Source organism: Capricornis sumatraensis, chromosome 7, assembly GCF_032405125.1.
Source record: "Capricornis sumatraensis isolate serow.1 chromosome 7, serow.2, whole genome shotgun sequence".
Taxonomy (NCBI): Eukaryota; Metazoa; Chordata; class Mammalia; order Artiodactyla; family Bovidae; genus Capricornis; species Capricornis sumatraensis.
The window spans coordinates 61,892,868-61,912,661 of record NC_091075.1 but is presented as its reverse complement, the minus strand read 5'-3'; the positions used below and the strand labels follow the sequence as shown (position 1 = coordinate 61,912,661).

The following is a 19,794-nucleotide window of genomic DNA, read 5'->3' as shown; positions in this document are numbered from 1 at the left end:
GGAAATCCATGAGCTCCCCCTCCCAGTTACACCACCTCTTTATGTGTTTTCCTCTTCTCTCCTTGTCAGAGTTGAGATTTTTTTCACTTGAATATCCTTTGTGCAGGCATGTGTGCCCTTCCAGTCATGTCTGCCTCTTTGCAACCCCATGGACAGTAACCTGCCAGGCTCCTCTGTCCATGGGATTCTCTAGGCAAGAATACTGGAGTGGGTTACCCTGCCCTCCTCCAGGGAATCTTCCCAACCCAGGGATCGAACCTACATCTCTTGCGTCTCCTGTATTGACAGGCAGGTTCCTTACCACTGTGGCACCTGGGAAGCCCTGAATATACCTTAGTTAATATCAACCCGAATAGCCTTGTGGAATTGGCAAAAGGACATGACCTATTTTCTCCATGTATGTGAGCCAGTGCAGAACTCTTGTACTGACTGGTTATGTAGCTTTCCCTGTAATCAATGCACACACAAAGGTGTGCCGTAATCAAAGCGCCGTATTTCTTCTTTTTCCCACCTCTCCTCCGTCCACTTAGCTGTCATTAACCACACGCTCCTCGTTAGCCATCTCTGGGTTAATAGTGTTATCTTTTCCATTTCAGAGTTCGGGTAACAGAGGCATCAGGACACCTTGTGTCTGGCACCCTAGCAGTGAGCAGCCACTCCTGGGCTCACTGAGGAAGTTTGGTAAGTGATCTGACTCTGTCTTCCCTTCAGACAAACATCATCGAGGGTTGGAGAAAAGTAGTTGAATAGTACATAGTGACACCAAATGTTAATCCTCTCTCTCTATCATTATTTATTTATTTTAAAAGTTATTTAATTCATTTTCGGCTGCACTGGGTCTTCATTGCTGTGTGGGCTTTCTCTAGTTGTCGTGAGCCAGGGCTGCTCTCTAGTTGGGGTGTGTGAGTTTCTCGTTGCAGTCGCTTCTCTTGTTGCAGATCGTGAGCTCTAGGGCGAGCGGGCTCAGTAGTTGCGGCACCTGGGCTAAGGGCACAGGCTCAGGAGTTGTGGTGCACGGGCTTAGTTGCCCTGTGGCATGTGGGATCTTCCTGGATCAGGGATTGAACCCACATCTCCCGCATTGACAGGCGGATTCTTTACCACTGAGCCACCAGGGAAGCCCTTCTCTCTCATGTTTTAACCAATGCATATTGTTTTTGCTTCTGGACATTTGCTTAATTTACTAGGCCAGAGTGTCCTATATGTTTATAAGTACTGTTGGCCCCAGAGGACTCCCACAGTAAAAAAAAAAAAGACCGAGGCTATATGTGAATGAATTTGCTTGAAGTCTTTTAATACTGAGTTTTTCTTGTAGTTCACTGCATTTCATAACTCTAAAAGTACATTTCCCCTCATAATTTAACATGTCTAAAGTGGGGATGCATGTTATGGAGATTCTGATTTGGTGAAATACAGCATTCTTCTAATAACCATCAAATGACTAGCATTAAGTGTTCTCTGTGTCCTATTTTTCACAAAGTGCAAATGCCTTTAGAAACTAGTATCTTTGTTACTCCATATGATGAGACAGGTAGCCCGTGGACCTCCTTAGCAGTGGTGCTGACATTCAGAACAGCCCATGTGACCTCATGGAGCAGTCAATTAGATAGCAGATCCTAAAGCCAGATACTGTCTTATCCAACACCTGCTTCCTCTCCAGTGGTTGGCATCGTGGTGTTTACAAGTAAGATGTTCTATTTTAGAATATTTCACCCCAGAATGATTTGTCAGGATGATTTATGTATGCCTGAGTCCTTGTGCTAAGTCACTTCAGTCGTGTCCGACTCTTTGCAATGCTGTGGACTGTAGCCCACCAGGCTCCTCTGTCCATAGGGATTCTCCAGGCAAGGATCCTGGAGTGGGTTGCCATTTCCTTCTCCAGATTTATGTGTGAATGAGTCCAAATTCACATTCATGTTAAATGCATGGGTAAATAGCATCTTTATAGAGTATAATGCAGTATGGACTGGATTCTCCAAATCACACGGATCTGATTTAAGTTAAGTCGCTTAGTCGTGTCTGACTCTTTGCGACCCCATGGACTGTAGCCCACCAGGCTCCTCCGTCCATGGGATTCTCCAGGCAAGAATACTGGAGTGGGTTGTCATTTCCTCCTCCAGGGGATCTTCCCGACCCAGGGATCAAACCCAGCTCTCCCGTAGTAGAGGCAGACACTTGATTTATATAGGCTTTAATATTTTCAGAACCTCTATATTATAGGGAACCACACTTGATAGTACATTAACCCTAAAGTCAGTAGGTGAATCAGTTAACAAAGGTTTTCCCTAGCACAGTGCCAGGCTCTATGCTAGATGCTGGATAAATAAGACAGAAAAGATTGGTTTTCTGCCCCCAGGAACCTGGTCTAGTAGTCAAAAAGAAAGTGAAAGTGAAAGTCGCGTCTGATTCTCCAGGCCACAATACTGGAGTGGGTAGCCATTCCCTTCTCCAGGCGATCTTGCCAACCTAGGGATCGAACCCAGGTCTCCCACATTGCAGGCAGATTCTTTACCGTCTGAGCCACCAGGGGTAGTCAAACCAGACATTAAATAATGAAAGAGTTGTGAGTGGGCCAAAGAAGAATTATAAGGAATTAAGAAAGGACCTACTTTGAATGTTAGTGAAAGGAGTGACCATCAGGGAAGGTTTCTTGGAATTTCAGTGCTGTTTTAACTGAGACCCAAAGAAGAAGGAATGGTTTACTAGGCATGGGAGACTGGGAGCAGTCAGTAGCGACTTGTCAAATGAGGATATCTGGAGGGTTTCAAAATGGGCCAGTGAGCATCAGGTTCAAGGAATAAGCATGAACCTAATGGGGAAAGAGGTAAAGGAAAGTGGCTTCAGATGAACAGATGTCAAATTCTGGAAGAATCTTTTGACTTAGTCAAATGTCTGTAAGAATGTCTTTAAAAGACCTTTAAAGAGACTTTTTTGGTTTTGTGGTTCAACATATATTCTTCCTTTCCTATTAGCATCATTTCCTAGAGCTGGATTCCTGGTTCTATTTTCCTACCAATCTTTTGAATTCCAAAATCTGTGTTCTCAATTTCCCTCATTTACCCCTCACAGAAGGTGATCAGCTTCTAGTGAGGGATTGTTTTCATGAACAAATGTGTCCACTTTTCTTTTTCTCTGTTGATTTAATGGCATCAGGGAGGGGTGATTTCTGGTAATGGGATATATAATTCCTCCATCCAAAAGCCAGATTTAAGAAAAAAAAAAGATGGAGGACTTCCTTGGTGGTCCAATGGTTAAGACTATGCTCCCACTGCAGCAGGGGGCCAGGTTTGATCCTGGATTGGGATCCCACATGTGATGTGACATGGCCTCTCTCTCTCTCTCTCTCTCTCTCTATATATATATATATATATATATATATACACACACACACACATATATATATATATATATATGGTTTAACTAGAATGGACAGAGGTCAGCTACTGACCTTACTTCCATTTTGGACCATTATGAGATTCTCAGACATCAAATCTTCATGCTCTATGTTGACATTTTCTATCCAGAGTACTGTTGAGCAACTGAGTAACTTAACTGACAGATTCAGAAATTCACACCTGTGCATTTAGACATGTGCACATACCACATATGACGTGGAACCCCAGTTCCATTGAATTGACCAAACTTGCTGGTTTCTTAGTCATGAATGAATTTGATGTCATTTTTGAGAGATGTATTGAGTGTAGGGGCCGACCAGGGCTAGATATATCTTTTTAACAGAACTTCTAATTTTATTTTTCAAGATTTTTCTACCTCAGTTTGAGATAAGATTGATCTGTTTTCCCCATTCAGAAGGAAAGGGAATCACTGGCCATGATTGATATATAGAAATCTGAACTTTTAGTGTGAACTTTGGTGACCTCTTTGGCCAGCCCTCTTAAAAAGTTAACATTTAGGTCATTATCTGACTTTTCTCAAGTCACAGGAAGTCTGTGCACCTCCATCAAGACAGGACATCAGGTGGTGGGCATTCATAGGAGGGCAAAGGGGGAAAATCACAGAATTTCTGGTGGCCTTTAAGTAAAATAGTGAAACATTTTGAGTGCTGACCTTTCCTGGTCATCATAGCCTAGATTTCCATTCCAAGTAAGTTAATAAATTCAGGAGTGGATATTGTTTAACCTGTATGCTGAAGATGCAAGTTACTTTTGAAAAAGAGAAAAAGGTGAACAGCTTAATACACTGTTTTCTTTGCTAAAATGACTCTTCGTGTTCCTTTACTGTAGATTTCATTTGATGAGATCACAAATTTCTTAGAAGCAATTTTCCTCAAATCCCTAAAAATTACCAGAAGGGCTACCTTTTGGAAAATGATCTTGACATCATTTTGTTTGAAGAAGGCATGCTATAACTCAAGTAGGACTAGGCTCCTTACAGTCACCTAACTCATGTGGTCCATATGAAGGAAACTTGCTAAAGAACAGGTACACAAAAGATGAAGCAAGTGAGTTGAAACAAATTTCTTTCATTTGCTCAACTACAAGGCTGCTGAAGTCAGTCTCCAAAGGCAGGTTCTAATTGTGGCTTTTATGCTTCTTCTGAAAATAGATGTTTTTTTTCCATCACATGTTACTACTTAGTATTTACTTTGTACCATATAACTTATTACTGCAGAGAGGGGGAAAAAGGCCCATAATTTAATTTGATGCAGGTGAATAAACTTAAAAGTACTCCATAATGAAAGATGCTGGGGTAGGAGTGTGAGGAATACAAAGATGGACCAGATGTGATCCTTGCCCCAGAAGAGTTTCGGGGTGAAAGCTAAGCCATTTAGTTATGCTGTGCTGTGCTGCCCTGTGCTGTGCTTAGTTGCGCAGTCACATACGACTCTTTGCAACTCCAGGGACTGTAGCCCGCCAGGCTCCTCTCTCCATGGGATTCTCCAGGCAGGAATAGTGGAGTGGGTTGCCATGCCCTCCTCCGGGGGATCTTCCCAACCCAGGGATTGAACCCAGGTCTCACACATTGCAGGCAGATTCTTTACCATCTGAGCCACCAGGGAAGCCCAAGAATATTGGAGTGGGTAGTTTATCCCTTCTTCAAGAGATCTTCCCAACCAAGGAATCAAACCGGGGTCTCCTGCATTGCAGGCAGATTCTTTACCAGCTGAGCTACCAGGGAAGACCATTTAGTTATGAGAAAATGTTAATAAAGTAGGAATGAATCTAGCAATAAGCAACAATATATGAGTAACAAGTAAACTCATATATTTAATGTATTTTTGAAAATGCAGTAGAAGTTAATGAGTCTCTTTTCTCATCTCTATCCAGGTTTACCAGAGAACAAATTTGCTACTTTCTTGTCTAGACCTCTTGTCTCCTTTTGTTTTGTCTGATATCTGATCCAGTTTAATAAAAGTGCTAATTCAGGTATGGAGCTGGCTGGTGTTGAGAACTTATGCAAAAGTAACTTATTGTGTAGCCAAAGTCCTCTGCTATTTATAAAGACCAATGGTGATATATGCCAAAGAAATTTCCAAGACTTGGTATCAAAGTAGTTATGCCCAATTCACACTTAGCTTGTTGTGGATATCAACCAGTGACTTCATGACATGTCATTCCTGTAACTAAGATGATCCTGAGGTGTGTTTTTTGGATCCAAATCAATAGACGTTAGGAAAAACTGGTTTTCTTAAGGAAAAATTGGGTTTCATGGGGAGTTTGTGGCTAATCCCAAACTGATAATTTCTCTTACTAAAATTATTTCATCACTTGGACAAAAGTTTCACAGAGCCAGTAGTTCCTTTGGCAACCTGCTTGATGACTTGCTATTTGCAAAACAAGGTAACCTGTTTTCAAAAATGGAAAGGTGGTGAGGTGAATGTAGGCCATGACTCAACCAATAACATCATGGCGGATGTTTGCCTACAAAAGGAGGACTGTATTCCTAAAAGGAAGAGGTTTATTCCCATCATGGACAAAGAAAAAGAAAGCTATGGGCATCAACAGGATGTGTGTCTTTTGGCAGAATGACAATCGATGATGGCAGTATGCTCTGTAGGAGGCTATTGGTATGGTGGAAAGCAAAGAGAACACTTCACGGTTATGAGGCTATCTGTGGCTAACGTCAGCATTGGGCCTTTAGGCAAATTTCATGGGCAACACTCAAATGTCAACCCCAAAGTTTCCAAGAACAACGTCTTCATTCCAGTCATTAGACAAGCATCAGAATTATGCTGAGTGAGGGGCGGGGGCAACGTTCAGGCAGTTTGCCCCCAAGTGTTAGCAGTTGATGCAGCAGGGACAGACGGAGGCAGAGATCTGACATTCACTTCAGCCAGGTTCACAGGTGTCTGTGCTGCCCAGAAATATCAGTAACAGAACTACATTGCTTTCATCAAGAATGACCCACGTTCTGTGCCTGCAAAATAAGTGACATCATTTTGAAACTAAAACCAGCATCTGCAACATATAAGGGACAGCTTAAGCAAAGAATGAAGAAGTTATTGAAGAATCAGGCTGGGATGAAGGGAGCCGAATCCAGTCTGGGCCTTTATTTAAATCTTAACTTGTTAGTACCTGCTAATTTTTGGCAATCTCCATCTGTGCAGTCAGCCACCAGCGATTCTTAGAACCATAAAATATTGGTGTCAGAAGAAACCCAGAGGTGATGATGAAAATAAATGATAAATAATGGCAATAATGATAATATTTATTGAGTGCTTACTCTGTGCCTGGCACCAAAGAAGTCTTTTAATGGTATTATCTCTTTTACCTGTATGAAAATGTTAGTCACTTATTTGTGTCTGACTCTTTGTGACCCCATGGACTATATCCTGCTAGGCTCCTCTGTCCGTGAAATTTTCCAGGCAAGAATACTGGGGTGGGCTGCCATTCCCTTCTTCAGGGGATCTTCCTGACCCAGGGATTGAACCTGGGTCCCCTGCATTACAGGCAGATTCTTTACCATCTGAGCCACCAGGGAAGCCTTTTACCTGTATGGCCTCATTTAATTTCTACAATAATCCCATAAAGGCATTAAGATTCCTGTTTGGCAGCTCAGGAAACTGAGGTATGAAACAGAATGTGTAACTTGCACACAGTCACAGAGTTTTAGTGAGTGCACAGCAAAGCTGGCACGCTCACTGAGGTCCATCTGAAGCCAGCGTCTACACTGTTTAACTAGAAGCCCCTCAGAAGGCAAGGGATCCTCAGAAAAAGGCATGTTTCTTTGCCAGAGTTCATTGAGTAGCCACAGTCCCCAGGAGTTCAATCACACTTTGTTCAGTGAAAATGATGAAAGGGTGTATTGAAAATGACAGATCGTGTATTCTGAAAATAGAAGCTATGTATAGTTTAATATGCAAATTAAAAAGTTCCTTGGTGGGTTCTCTTTTGGCCTCTAGTTCCCCTTCACTAAAGAACTGGCTGCAGCTTTTCACCAGCGTGGCTAAGAACACAGTCATTCAGGTCTGGATCACTCACTGCCCCTAGACCCTTTGAACTGTTCTAGCTCTGGGATATCTGCTGATGCTTCAGGCATCAGTCATCTTGAGAACTTTAAAAAAAAAAAAAAAAATGCATAGGCCCTGCTTACTGAGACCCTGATATCATTGGTCTGAGAAGGAAACCAACTGTCAATATTTTTTGAAAACTCCAAGGTTGAGTTTCGTGTAGGTCCCATGTGGAGAACGACTGGTTTACACTTCTGGAAAGCATAATTTGTGTTCTCTAGCAGCTGTTTTTGTTTTTTTGTTTTTTGTTTTCCTGTGGTCTGTGAAGATGGTTTGGGCCTTAAAAACCTTGGGGTCTTAAGAAGACACTGTCACTGCTTGGTGGCATACTGTCTGAGACTGGATCCCCTGTTTACACCACCCCATGACATGTCCTGGGAACCACATCTACACGTCCTCCTTATAACACTGCCGAGAATATACACTTTAATTACTTTTCACCTAAAATCTTACAGATTACAGTGAAAGTGAAGTCGCTCAGTTGTGTCCGACTCTTTGAGACCCCGTGGACTGTAGCCCACCATGCTCCTCTGTTCATGGGATTTTCCAGGCAAGAGTACTAGAGTGGGTTGCCATTTCCTTCTCCAGAGGATCTTCCCAACCCAGGGATCAAACCCAGGTCTCCCGCATCGTAAGCAAGATGCTTTACCTTCTGAGCCATCAGGGAAATCAATGGACTCTATATTATTGACAGCATAATGATCAAGGAAACTTTACTGTCTTGACAACTCCTGCTATCTATATATGTGTTCACTAAAATGCACAGAGCTGCTGCTGTTGCTAAGTTGCTTCAGTTATGTCCGACTCTGTGTGACCTCTTAGACGGCAGCCCACCAGGCTCCCTCGTCCCTGGGATTTTCCAGGCAAGAACACTGGAGTGGGTTGCCATTTCCTTCTCCACTGCATGAAAGTGAAAAGTGAAAGTGAAGGTGCTCAGTCATGTCTGACTCTTAGCAACCCCATCGACTGCAGCCTACCAGGCTCCTCCATCCATGGGATTTTCCAGGCAAGAGTGCTGGAATGGGTTGCCATTGCCTTCTCTGAAATGCACAGAGACATGCATGTAAACAGTTTAGTTCCATTTTAGGTCTAGGAAGGTCTCGAAAATGTCATCTGTCCTTTAATTAGGCACCAATAAGAAGAGATTATTTTTACTCATCACTCTGCTGTCTCACTTAAAAATTCCTTTTGTAAGCTTTCCCTCTTTATTCACACTACCACCTTCCTCCTTCTAGTCCTAACTTTATTCCTGATTTATTCCAATAGCCATGAAAGGGGGGAAAAAAAAAAAGAAAAAAACAGCCTAGAAGAAGCTACATCAAAATGCCAACTATGGTTGAGTATGAAAGGTAGAGGTCTAATTTTAATTTTTATATATGCTTTTCAGTGATTTACTCATTTTCCTAAGTAAGCAAGTGTTACTTTCCTAAAGGAAAACCAAGAACCTTTAGCAGAATAGCCCTCTTTGTTATTGTTCAGTTGCTAATTCGTGTCGGACTTTTTGCGACCTCATGGACTGCAACACACCATGTTTCCCTGCCCTTCACTGTCTCTCGGAGTTTGCTGAAACTCAGGTACATTGATTCGGTAATGCCATCCAACGAGCTCATTCTCTGTCACCCCCTTCTTCTCCTGCCCTCAATCTTTCCCAGTATCTTTCCAGTCTTTTCCAGTGAATCATCTCTCTGCATCAGGTGGCCAAAGTATTGGAGCTTCAGCTTCAGCATGAGTCCTTCCAATGAATATTCAGGGTTCATTTCCTTTAGATTGACTAGTTTGATCTCCTTGCTGTCCAAGGGACTCTCAAGAGTTCTCTAGCACCATATCAATTGTTATCTTGAGTGAGTGAAGTCGCTCAGTCGTGTCCGACTCTTTGCAATCCCGTGGACTGTAGCCCACCAGGCTCCTATGTCCATGGGATTCTCCAGGCAAGAATACTGGAGTGGGTTGCCATTTCTTTCTCCAGAGGATCTTCCCAACCCAGGGATCGAACCCAGGTCTCCCTCATTGCAGGCAGACGCTTTAACCTCTGAGCCACCATGGAAGCCCCAATTGTTGTCTTACTGGTCTCTGAATTTATGTGTCCATTATACAATCCTATCTGTGGTTCACTATCAGATCAAATTCTCAAAACATGTTTTTCTCCTGTCATTATCCTGCTTAAACCTTCAGGGGCTCCCATTGCTCTTGAGAAAAAGTCTAACCTTCTGGAATCCAAAGGTCTCCTTCATCTAGTCCCACCCTCTAAGCTTGGCCCAAGTACTTCCTTCCTGCTACATTTGTCACCTTCTATTTGTCTCAAGGACGGCAAATAGGTTTCATTATATACGCCACATCCTAGCAATTGAAAATATGGAGAATCCCGAGAGCTCATCCCTGCTCAGAGGGAACGGGTTCTATGAGCCACAGTGGTTTCTGCCAAAGGTGCAAGGGGAAGAAGTGACAGGATATCTGTTACATATCTTCCATCCATATCTTTAACTGCTTTTTTGGACCTGTGATGCCCCATACAGTAACCACTAGCCACATGTGGTTATTTAAACTAATTAAAATTCTGGTGGTGGGTTAGTCGCTAAGTCCTGTCTGACTCTTGGGATTCCATGGACTGTAGTCCACCAGGCTCCTCTGTCCATGGGGATTTTCCAGGCAAGAATACTGGAGTGGTTTGCCATTTCTTTCTCCAGGGGATCATCCTGATGCAGGGATCGAACTCCAGTCTCCTGCACTGCAGGCAGACTTTACCCACTGAGCTACCAGTGGGAATTAAAAATAAATACCCTTAAAAGTTCACTTCGTTAGTCATGAGACAGCCTGGGTCTTGGGTCCTGGGACCTTTTACTACAGTGCTTGGTCCTGGACAAATGTCTCCTCGAGCAACAAAACACAAAGAAACTGTGAGGAACTAAAAATAGCTGTGCACATACTGAGTGGAGGCAAATTATGAACAAAAAACACTAAAAGGCCAAAACCAAAAGGGCCAACTGCTGCTTCTGAGGTGCTGGGAGCCAGAGCAGGGTACTGCCCTTCCCACTGCTCCGTGCCTACCCTCACCCCATTTAAGGGACCAGCTCACCCCACCTCACTCTCTGTGCTACAGCAGGAGTCTTAATAAAACCTTGCCTGAATTCCTCTTCTTGCCTCTTATTAATTTTTATTGATTAAAGAGTCCAAGAACTACCCACATTTTTAAAAAATCAATTTTCTTTTTGGCTGTGCTGGGTCTCCATTGCTGCGCGGCTTTTCTCTAGCTTTGGTGAGCAGGGGCTACTCTGCAGTTTTGGTGTGCCGGCTTCTCACTGCGGTGGCTTCTCTTGTTGTGGAGCACAGGCGCCCTAGAGCAAGGGCTTCGGTAGTTGGGGCACGTGGGCTCAATGGTTGTGTCGCACGGGCTGAGTTGCTCTGCAGCATGTGGGATCTTCCCAGACCAGGGATTGAACCCGTGTCTTGCTGCATTGGCCAGCGGAGCCAGCAGGGAGGCCCCACTACCCACTTTTGAAGTACTCAGCAGCCACACATGGCTACTGGCCACTATGTGGAACAGCAAAAACAGAGAAATGTTCCATCATCATGGGAAGTGTTATCAGTTCTGCTTTAGCCCTGCAATTATATAATAATGTAAGGCAATATATTTATTTCATGTGTGTGTGCCTTGTTTTCTCAGTGAGCTCAAAAGTTTTTCTTGGGCAGGACTCTTCTCTTACACTTCTTTTGTATCCCAGAGCACAAGCCAGTGCTGGGCATATATGGAAATACTGTATTTGTCTAATTGAATTTTTAGTACCAACTTGGCAGTGTGCAATGAAGTAGACTGGTAGAAAGATAGCTAATTTTGGAAATTAGGAAACCAAGTTTCTGGCCCCAGCCCTTCTGCCAGTCATTGGGTCACTTGGGCTATCTCATTTAACTGAAGTAAGTTATAGTTTCCCCAAATGTAAACAGTTATAGGCTAGGCTCTGTCGGAGGATTTTTCCATGTTTGGAATTTTGTGATATATATGCATGCTTCCCAAGTGGTGCAACTGGTAAAAAAAAAATCAGCCTGCCAGTGTAAGAAATGCAAGTGATGCAGGTTCGATCCCTGGGTTGGGAAGATCCCCTGCAGTAGGAAATGGCAACCCAGTAAGAATATTCCAGTATTTTTGCCTGGAAAATCCCATGGACAGAGGAACCCAGTGGGCTAAAGTTCATGGGGTCACAATAAGTCAGACACAACTGAGCACACACACAAGTATGAGGACTACCAAAGTATGGAGTGTTCACTTTTAAGCAGAAATGCAGTCATGTACAACACACACACACACAGGTACACCTGAAAAAAAAAAAACAGAAAACTAGCCTGTTAAAAATATTCTAACTTATTTAAAATTCCATCCCATTTATCTGATTTTCTGACTATATAAGACTATCATTTTAAGGATTGATTTCACCAGATCTATAGCTAAATTCTTCTTTGAAGAGGATCATAGCAAAGGGAAGATGACTCCACAAGCAGAGAATGTTAGACCAGACAAGTGCGATGGAGAATTAGTGGTCTTTGTCAGCAACAAGGCAATGTCACAGCTGCCTCATGGTTTGTTTTGTTTTAATAAGTTAATTTATTTATTTTGGCTCTGCTGGGTCTTCCTTGCTGTGCGGGTTTTTCTCTAATTGTGGCAGGCAAGAGCTACTCTCCAGTTGTATACACGGGCTTCTCATTGCAGTAACTTCTCACAGGCTCTAGGGGCTCTGGCTGCAGTAGCTGCAACTCCCTGCCTCATGGTTTTAACAACCAAACTGAAAACCCCTAGTTTATGCTGCCCACCCTTAGCTCTTGCTCTAAGTAAGGGACCAGCAAACTAAAGCCACTCTGCTGCCAGTTTTTGTATGTCGCTCAGAATGGGTTTTTACATTTTTAAGGCTTTCTCAAAGAAAGAAAAAGAGACATATATAACCATTTGGCCCGCAGAGCTGAAAATATTTACTATGTGGCTCTACACAAACAGCCAGTGAGTGACCTTCCTGTACAGATCCAACCACTTTTCAAGGCAGATCGCTTTCTGAAATGTCGTGATGGCCTGTGGCTCAAGCACAGTGGATAAAACTCCCTGTTCTCCATGTGCCAAGTCAGGGAAGGGCAGCTGCTGGGGGCGAAGGCTGGGCCATGGCTCCACCCCCTTTCTATTGGAAGCAGGCAGGGGCCTTGACTCTGAGTGCAAAGCCAGTCCTTGGATCCAGTCTGTGCTCTCTGGTCTTGACGTTGGAAATTTGATGAGTCACAGTTTCTGGCTGTGTCTTCCTTGACATTCAGCATTCAGGAGAATAAATTCTGGAGGCCCCTTGAAGGGAAAAGCTGCACACTCCATGGTCATCCAAGCTTATCTGAGGCAGGAGCCGGGCTTGCATCTCCGTTTGTTATTCTTTTCCTTTTCCCCTCTCCTCGCAGACACTCCTTTCAGTGCTTGAGGGATCTAGATTGCATATGCAGATAGAGAGACTGCCGGGGAGACACGGGCCACCAGATAGGGCTGGGCCGGTATCTGAGCTCAGACAGCAGCCCTGCCATGTGGGCCTGAGACACAGGGTGAAGTTGACTGTTTAAATAAATTTTTTTAATTGCTCTTTTACGTTCCCTTCAGACACCCCATGGAAAAGGCCCTTGGATTTCTCCAAACCCTCTCTCTACCTAGGCCTGCTCTCTAGGTTCTCACCAAGATTTGGTTCCTAAAATGTACTTCTTAATTATCAAACTTCCCTGGTCAGTTCAGTTCACTTCAGTCACTCAGTTCTGTCTGACTCTTTGTGATCCTATGGACTGCAGCACGCCAGGCCTCCTTGTCCATCACCAACTCCTGGAATTTATTCAAACTCATGTCCATTGAGTCAGTGATGCCATCCAACCATCTCATCCTCTGTCGTCCCCTTCTCCTTCCGCCTTCAATCTTTCCCAGTATCAGGGTCTTTTCAGATGAGTCAGCTCTTCGCACCAGGTGGCCAAAATATTGGAATTTCAGCTTCAGCATCAGTCCTTCCAATGAATATTCGGGACTGATTTCCTTTAGGATGGACTGGTTGGATCTCCTTGCAGTCCAAGGGACTTTCAAGAGTCTTCTCCAACACCACAGTTCAAAAGCATCAATTCTTCGGCGCTTAGCTTTCTTTATAGACCAACTCTCACATCCATACGTGACTACTGGAAAAAACATAGCCTTGTCTAGATGGACCTTTGTTGGCAAAGTAATGTCTCTGCTTTTTACTATGCTGTCTAGATTGGTCATAACTTTCCTTCCAAGAAGTAAGCATCTTTTAATTTCATGGCTGCAGTCACTATCTGCAGTGATTTTGGAGCCCCCCAAAATAAAGTCTGTCACTGTTTCCACTGTTTCCCCATCTATTTGCCATGAAGTGATGGGACCAGATGCCGTGATCTTAGTATTCTGAATGTTGAGCTTTAAGCCAACTTTTTCCACTCTCCTCTTTGACTTTCATCAAGAGGCTCTTTAGTTCTTCACTTCCTGCTATAGGGTGCTGTCATCTGCATATCTGAGGTTATTGATACTTCGCTGGCAATCTTGATTCCAGCTTGTGCTTCATCCAGCCCAGCATTTCTCACGATGTACTCTGCATATAAGTTAAATAAGCAGGGTGACAATATACAGTCTTGATGTACTCCCTTTCCTATTTGGAAGCAGTCTGTTGTTCCATGTCCCGTTCTAACTGTTGCTTTCTGACCTGCATACAGATTTCTGAAGAGGCAGGTCAGGTGGTCTGGTATTCCCATCTCTTTCAGAATTTTCCACAGTTTATTGTGATCTACACAGGCAAAGGCTTTGGCATAGTCAATAAAGCAGAAATAGATGTTTTTCTGGAACTCTCTTGCTTTTTTGATGATCCAGCAGATGTTAGCCATTGGATCTCTGGTTCCTCTGCCTTTTCTAAAATGAGCTTGAACATCTGGAAGTTCACGGTTCACGTATTGCTGAAGCCTGGCTTGGAGAATTTTGAGCATGACTTTACTAGTGTGTGAGATGAGTCCAATAGTGCGGTAGTTTGAGCATTCTTTGGTATTACCTTTCTTTGGAATTGAAATGAAAACTGACCTTTTCCAGTCCTGTGGCCAATTTCCCTGGTTGCTCAGTCAATAAAGAGTTTGCCTGCAGTGTGAGAGACCCTGGGAGGGGAAGATCCCCTGGAGAAGGAAATGGCACCCCACTCCAGTACTCTTGCCTGGAGAATCCTATGGAGGGAGGAGCCTGGTAGGCTACAGTCCATGGGGTGGCAAAGAGTCACGACTGAGGGACTTCACTTTCACTTTCACTTTCCAGTATTCTTGCCTGGAAAATCGTTCAGATCTACACTTTTTTTTTTTCTTCTCCTTTTGTCCCATTCTCTCCTCCAGGCTAATTTTCAAAGTTCTATCACCCTTCTGTATACACAACCAGTTTTAATATAATCTGGTGTGCCTCACATCTAATAAAAATCCAAATTTACAAAACAAAAGATCTGAAAGGTAAATCTTCCCTTTGTTAAAGAATTTTCCTGTCTGAAAGACTAGTATCTCTCTCTGTCTCTCTCTACCTGCCTTGCTTGTTTCTTGCTTTCTACACTTCATTATGCATAGTAGTAGTAGTAGTTACTTACTCAGTGGTGTCCGACTCTTTGCGACCCTATGGGCTGTAGCTTGCCAGGTGAATATTGCTGTCCTCATCGTACAGGCAGCCTGGATAAAGTAAATACAAACACAGGGATCAAACCTGGTTCTTTTCGATGCCTTGGGTGCCTTCCCCTTTCTGTGCAGTCTAGACTTGTGTAGCCCCTCCTCCGTGTCTAGCTGACAGGGGACATACTCTTGAAACTGGAGGAGAGGAAAGGTGACTAGGGCACGTATGCTAAGTCACTACGTCATGTCTGACTCTCTTTTGACCCAATGGACTGCAGCCTTCCAGGCTCCTCTGCCCATGGGAATTCTCCAGGCAAGAATACTGGAATGCATTGCCATGCCTTACTCCAGGGGTTCTTCCCGACCCAGGGATTGAACCCACATCTCTTACATAGGCAGGTGGTTCTTTACCATGGCGCCACCTGGGTGACTGGGGGCAGGCGGGGGGAGGTCTGAGTTGTCTGCAAGCAAATTCATTTTTGTATTTGCAGATCTTGAGGTGCAGTGAGTATATACCTGTGCTGCCATCTGTAACATAAAAAATGATAGTTTGTTTACTGTCAAACCTTGGCTCATTAAATATATCCAGTAGCCTGGGTCATGATCATACGAAAAATAGGACCTTGGCTCACTTAAAACAATAGTTGCATTTGCTTCAGTTGGTACAGATTCATTTGGAGAAATTACCAATCCTCAAGGATGATTCTAGTCCAGCACCAAGCTCCTAGCAGCTTCCAATTAACAGTAACGAGCAGTGCCCGTGTACCACTGCTCCATTCTAGAATTCCCAGCCTGGAAAAAGGCAGTTGTCATGCCCAGGGAAGCATCCATTAGGAAAGTTTGCTCTGAGTCAAATACAGCCAGTTCTGGACAGAATTTCCTGACACACAGCCTTGGCTTCCATCCTTTCTGAAAGAAGAACATATACACAGCTGTGAGACAAAGGAAAAAAGAAATCAATTTGCTAAAATTTGGAGATACAAATATTCAGAAAAACCCATCATCTTTGGGATTCTCCATTAGATTTCAGTGTAACCCTAATGGTTACAAGTTGAGATTTTGGTGTCTGAGTGAGTGGATTCCAGTCTTGCCTTCCACCAATAACTAGTTTTACTTAACTAGGGATCTCAATAATACTTGCCATATACGGTTTTGGAGATGACTGAAGAGGTAGTATCTGTCAAGAATTTAGTGCTGGGTATGATACACAGTGGGTGTTAAATACATGTTAGTGTGTAAGCACATGTGTGCAGGGCATGGTCTACTGCAGCTTTTCTCAAACGTTCTGGGCTCAGAACATCTTAACAGACAAAGAAAATAAAGGATACTCAGATAAAAACTTCAGATAAATAATAAAGTAATTTTTTTTTAGTATAAATATGTCCCAAAAGTTTCATGGATACTTAAATATTATTTGTTGTTTATCTGAAATTCAAATTTAACTAACACAACAGTATTAATCAACTATTCTTCAATATAAAATAAAAATTAACAGAAATTAACTCTGACTTGCATTTTTATTTGCTGAATCTGGCAACCCTGTCTTTACATTCTTAAGAATTATTAAGGAACCCAAAGTGCTCTTGTTTATGTGGGTTGTATCTGTAACTATTTATCACATTAGAAGTTCAAACTAAGAAATTAAAAATATTAAGTACTTCAAATAAATTGGAATTTCTTATGTTAACATAAATAACATTGTATGAAAAACTATATTTCCAAAAAAATAGATGATAGAAAGCACATTATATTTTTGCAAATAATTACTGGCTTGATAGAAGTCAACTATATTCTTATATCTGCTTCTGCCTTCCATCTGGTGAAATACATTATTTTTATTGAAGTAAATAAAGAATACTCGGCTTCACAAAGATATGTAGTTGGAAAAGAGATGGGTATTTTGATATACTTTTCAGATAGTTGAGAACATTCCTCTTTGCTATTAAAGCCAAACTCTATAAGAAATAGTTTCTTAAAGATTAGTTGTAGTATGGAATCTGAAACCATATCAGTGAAATTTTTATACTCATGTTAAAATCCACTGGTTTACTTGTACTATGAATGGGTGTTTTACTATGTGTGATTCTGTAACATTGTGAATTGGTCATTTGGAAAATACTGGTTTATTGAGTTGTGAAGATCATTGAAACATTGACACATTTCATTATATAATATTTTTAAAAATCACATTTACTAGTATCACAACTAATTTCATCAGAAAAGTATTTAATTATGACCAACTATTAAGCTCATGGTGGTGAATGTAAGTCCTTCAAAAGTTTAACTTTTGCTTGAAAGCTCCGATTTTATCATTGGAGACAAATACCATTAGTTGTGTTCTTTGAAGAGACAGGCACATTTCATTTGTTTCTCCAGAAAGTATCTACCAGATACCCAGAATCTGGATAACCATAGTTAAGCTTCAGTTATTCTTTCAAGTGAAAACAGTGTTCTGTGCCAGAAGCAGCTGTAGCTCCCCTGTCACACACGCGGCTTTTCTTGAGTCTATAGTCATGACTAAGTATGCAGCAAGAGTGTTTTGTGCATGATTCCCATTTCGTCACACAGAATATTTAAAAAGATGTAGGCTCAAGAGTCAAGATGTGTTAAATGATGGAATTAATGTTTTCCTGCTTCAAGTACATTCAAAAAAAATAATAAAGACAACTTCTAGTGCCTGCTAATAGAAAAATGCTGTGATTACTAGTGCAAATTGGTGCCACTGTCTTCTTTTGTGCTGAGGTACCATCAGTGTAACCTCTGCTGCCTTTTCATCATTGGTGCAAAGGTCAACACAGGGGAAAAATACAGAAATGTCAGTATTATTATGAAAATTGTTTTGACTTTGCAGACCTCTGAAAGGGTCCCCCAGGGGATCCAGGGACCTCACTTTGAGAACCTTCTGGTCCCAGTGAAACTGTTACTGTCCCAGTGAAAGACAGTTGATTCCTCATGTGTTCCCCTCATCTGTCCCAACATCTCCTTCCTTAAGCAGTTTGGAAAAACACTAGAGACTGTTGGGACCTTTCTTAGGGTTTGATTTAGGCTGGGCTGGGTAAGTTTCTGAGGCTGCCTTCAGGATGCTCTCAGATGCCCTCTCCAGAAAACTGAAGGGGCTTGAATGAGTCAGGGGAGTAGAGACCTCTTCAGGATTCTGCAGGACTTACTCGCCTCGCTCCAAATAAAACATTCTCCTCTTGCTGCTTCTCCTTATCGCTGGTGTCTGAGAGAACTCAAAACCCCTTTCAGAATCTGCAACCATCTTCCAGACCAAATACATGCTGCTACTTCTAAGTCGCTTCAGTCGTGTCCGACTCTGCGACCCAATAGACGGCAGCCCACCAGGCTCCCCCGTCCCTGGGATTCTCCAGGCAAGAACACTGGAGTGGGTTGCCATTTCCTTCTCCAATGCATGAAAGTGAAAAGTAAAAGTGAAGTCGCTCAGTTGTGTCCGACTCTTCGCGACCCCATGGACTGCAGCCCACCAGGGTCCTCCGCCCATGGGATTTTCCAGGCAAGAGTACTGGAGTGGGGTGCCATTGCCTTCTCCAAAATACATGCTAGATTCAGATATATCTAAGCTAGAGGTGGGCCTCTGGAATGACAGACACTCTGGTGAAAGGGCAGAGAGAGGTTGATTTTTCTGCCCTGATAGAACTCGGCAGTTAGAAGTACCAGGGGGACACCTGCATGCTGGCATACCCAAAACAGTAGCACAAAACCCAACTTAGGATTGCATGGCTGGAAGTGGGAAAATGCTATTATCAAACATTTATATTGCTGGAAGGCACAGTTCTTTCTCAGGGACAAAGAATTTATCCTCTGAGCAGCATGAGATGAAATATTTGAATACAATAGAACACCAAGGACTATATTTGACACAGGGAATTTTAACACAGCCCACAGTGTTTAAAGTCAAATATCAAATTTGTGGCCATAGGAAAAAATGAACATAAAGGCTTACTTGAAGTGGGGAAATCCATACTATCCATATCTCAGTTTTTGTGGTTAACTGAGATCCTCGATAGTAGAATCTGTCAATAGATTTCAAAGTGAACAGGACAGATTGTCTTGGGGTGAAAAGGTGAAAAGAGGATTGGGGAACCCAAGGAAAAGCAGTGGAAGAACAGGGCCAAATGTGTTCTTGTAGAGCCTAGAAAGCGTGCACAGGTGACTCTGGATTTGAGCAACAGATCCTCCCTGGAGCCAGGGTCCTTGTGGCAGAAGAGAGTGGCTTAGATGAAGAGCAATGACTGGATTGGATCTGCTCTGATTCTCAGCTCTGCCCATATCAGCAAAGAGCATGCCCTGGGGCAGATTCTCTGAACCTATCTCCTCCTCCTCTGTTAGATTAAATTAAATGAGATTATAGATCAGTTCAGTCCAGTCACTCAGTCTGTCCAACCCTTGGCGACCCCTTGGAATGCAGCACGCCAGGCTTCCCTGTCCATCACCAGGATTGTTTATCAGGTAACCCGTAATTGTTGTTCAGTTGCTAATTTGTGTCCAATTCTTTGAGACCCCATGGACTGCAGCATGCCAGGCTTCCCTGTCCATCACCAGGATTGTTTATCAGGTAACCAGTAATTGTTGTTCAGTTGCTAATTTGTGTCCAATTCTTTGAGACCCCATGGACTGCAGCATGCCAGGCTTCCCTGTCTGGCATTTAATCATTGGTTCTTGTTTCA

At 42.8% G+C, this 19,794-nt stretch overlaps 1 protein-coding gene across 1 annotated transcript in view; it reads left to right on the top strand.

Annotated features, from left to right (window-relative positions):
- Nucleotides 1-595: 595 nt before the first annotated feature.
- The window catches only part of RBM47 (RNA binding motif protein 47), a 101,410-nt gene continuing 82,211 nt past the window's right edge, over nucleotides 596-19,794 (top strand). The window contains exon 1 of the mRNA XM_068974934.1: nucleotides 596-681. The gene's annotated coding sequence lies outside the window, so the exon portion shown is untranslated. The remainder of the gene's footprint in view (nucleotides 682-19,794) is intronic.